We start from the raw sequence: 3,227 nt of genomic DNA, 5'->3' as shown, positions 1-3,227 counted from the left end.
CCTCCCGGGTTCAAGCGATTCTCCTGCCTCAGCCTCCCGAGTAGTTGGGATTACAGGCATGGGCCACCATGCCCGGTTAGTTTTATATTTTTAGTAGAGTCGGAGTTTCTCCACGTTGGTCAGGCTGGTCTCAAACTCCTGACCTCAGGTGCTCCACCTGCCTCGGCCTCCCAAAGTGCTAGGATTACAGGTGTGAGCCGCCACGCCTGGCCGAAAACACTTTTACCAAACACTGTTAAAGTGTTATAGTGGAGCCAGGTATAGTGGCTCACGCTTGTAATCCCTTGAGAGGTTTGGAACATGGGAGGCTGAAGCTGGAGGATCACTTGAGTCCAGGAGTTTGAGACCAGCCTGGGCAACAAAGCGAGACTCCTTTCTCTATAAAAAAAATTGAAAACACGGCCAGGTACGGTGGCTCACGCCTGTAATGCCAACACTTTGGGAGGCTGAGCCGGGCAGATCACGAGGTCAGAAGATCGAGACCATTCTGGCTAACACAGTGAAACCCCATCTCCACTAAAAATACAAAAAATTAGCCAGGTATGGTGGCAGACGCCCGTAGTGCCAGCTACTCGGGAGGCTGAGGCAGGAGAATGGCGTGAACCCAGGAGGCGGAGCTTGCAGTGAGCCGAGATCACGCCTCTGCACGCCATCCAGCCTGGGCAACTCAGTGAGACTCTGTCTCAAAAAACAACAACAACAAAAAAAATTGAAAACACATAAAAATTATCTGGGCGCGGTGGTTCATGCCTGAAGTCCCAGCCGTCTGGGAGGTTGAAGCAGGAGGATTGCAGGAGTTCAAGGCTACAGTGAGCTGTGATTGTTCCATTGCACTCCAGCCTGGGTGACAGAGCAAGACCTTGTCAATAAAAATAAGTTTTTTTAAAAACCCGAAGTTTCTTTGGTATTTAGAAGGAAAGCATCTTGAAGGCAGATTTGGTGGGGGAAAGACAAATTTGGGAAAATGAAATTATGGGGAACCGCTATTCCTTCCTTTATACATGAAACTATCATTGTAATATTTTTATCTTTCTCATGTTTTTCATTTTGATTTAACTGTTTGAAGCAGTAGCTATTTCTCAGTTGATGACAAGAAAGAGAAAATGTTTTATTCTCTTCCCAAAGTTAAAATCCAATATAAACGGTGCCCAGTGGCACTGATCCTAGTGGCAGTTACTCTTCTGTACATAGTGCCTCCCACAGTGGATATGGGTTTCGAGGCAGACAGAGCTCATCACCTCAGATTTTCATTCTGTTTTTTCACTGGGGCAATATGAACCCCCTCCTGATTGATATCTTCTTATCTAAAGGACTTTGATTCTTAATGAATGGGCAGGAAAAGACCTCCTGATATGTGAAGAAAGAGAGGCAACAATAGCAACAGCTTTCCTGAGGAGTGATTATTGTAGTGAAGTCAACCCTGAAACAATGGAGAATGAGGTCATGCCTGACTCATTTTGTTATTATACCCAGATGAGTTCATTGTGCAGAATGGGCCTTCTTGACACTTGTCTAATGACGTTTTGATTAAAATGAAATAATGTGCATACAAAAATGACCTGTTTACAGGAAAGAATTATGTATTTGTTGGTAACTACCAGTGACATCAATTCTCATTTCTTAATTGGCAGATACAGTATTTGATTTTAGGGTTAGACTTTAAAGGATATATCCAGCCAGGCATGGTGGTATGAGCCTATAATTCAAGCTACTTGGAAGGCTGAGGTGGGAGGATCACTAGGCTCAGGAGTTTGAGACCAGTCTGGGCACCCTAAGACCCTGTCTCAAGAAAGAAAAAATAAAAGGCTAGGCCAGACGTGGTGGCTCACGCCTGTAATCCCAGCACTTTGGGAGGCTGAGGCAGGCAGATCACAAGGTCAGATCGACAACCTCCTGGCTAACACAGTGAAACCCCATCTCTACTAAAAATACAAAAAAAATTAGCCGGGCGTGGTGGCCGGCGCCGGTAGTCCCAGCTACTCGGGAGGCTGAGGCGGGAGAATGGCATGAACCCACGGGAGGTGGAGGTTGCAGTGAGCCAAGATCGTACCACACTGCACTCCAGCCTGGGCAACAGAGCGAGACTCCGTCTCAAAAAAAAAAAAGAAAAGAAAAAAATAAAAAATAAACGGCTATATCATTCAACTAGCCCTCTGATCTGTGAATCTATTCTGGAAACATGATCAGATTTGGAGCAAGGACCCTTCCCTCCCTACCAGTTTGAGACAGCTCATATTGTTGGAAGTTCATTCTGTTCAGTCTCTCCCCCAGGAGGTTGCATGTTCACTGGCCTTGTTGTATGTAAGTCCTTGACAATGATCTAAGAAAACCTGAGTTTAAAAAAAATTTTTTTTCTTTGTCCGGGGTGGTGGCTTATGCTTGTAATCTTAGCACTTTGGGAGGCTAAGGTGGGCGCATCACTTGAGGTCAGGAGTTCAAAACCAGCCTGGCCAACATAGTGAAACGCCATCTTTACTAAAAATACAAAAAAATTAACTGAGTGTGGTGGTGGGTGCCTATAATCCCATCTTCTTGAGAGGGTGAGGTAGGAGAATCACTTGAACCTGGGAGGTGCGGGTTGCACTGAGCCGAGATCACACCACTGCACTCCAGCCTTGGCGACGGAATGAGACTCCATCTCAAAAAAAATAAAATTTTTTTTCAACACAAGGTCTCACTTTGTTACCAAGGCTGGAGTACAGTGGTGCAATCACAGCTCACCGCAGCCTCAAACTCCTGGACTCAGGAGATCTTCCTGCTTTACCCTCCGGAGTAGCTGAGACTACAGGTGTGTGTCCACCATGCTCAGCTCAAAAGCTGACTTTTAAATAAACCTTTTTATTAGTTTTATTGACTTGAAAAATATTGCTATAAAATTTTTCTATGGTTTTCAAATCTGTTCCAGTTGTCAGTCTTGTCCCTTTTCACCAAATACCTCTTCAGTACCTTTTTTTTTTCCCCCCTCCAAGATAGAGTCTTGCTCTGTCACCTAGACTGGAGTGCAGTGGCATGATCTCAGCTCACTGCAACCTCTGCCTCCCGGGTTCAAGCAATTCTCCTGCCACAGCCTCCTGAGTAGCTGGGACTACAGGCATGTACCACCACACCCAGCTAATTTTATATATATATATATATTTTTTTTTTTTTTAATTATACTTTAAGTTCTAGGGTACATGTGCACAACGTGCAGGTTTGTTACATATGTATACATGTGCCATGTTGGTGTG

General features: G+C 44.9%; 1 protein-coding gene across 2 annotated transcripts in view; it reads left to right on the top strand.

The window, feature by feature from the left end:
• The window catches only part of ENTPD5 (ectonucleoside triphosphate diphosphohydrolase 5), a 62,492-nt gene that overhangs the window by 6,293 nt on the left and 52,972 nt on the right, over window positions 1–3,227 (top strand). The gene's annotated exons all lie outside the window — the stretch shown is intronic.

Source organism: Mandrillus leucophaeus, unplaced genomic scaffold, assembly GCF_000951045.1.
Source record: "Mandrillus leucophaeus isolate KB7577 unplaced genomic scaffold, Mleu.le_1.0 Scaffold228, whole genome shotgun sequence".
NCBI classification, from domain to species: Eukaryota; Metazoa; Chordata; class Mammalia; order Primates; family Cercopithecidae; genus Mandrillus; species Mandrillus leucophaeus.
This window is presented reverse-complemented; position numbering and strand designations above follow the sequence as displayed.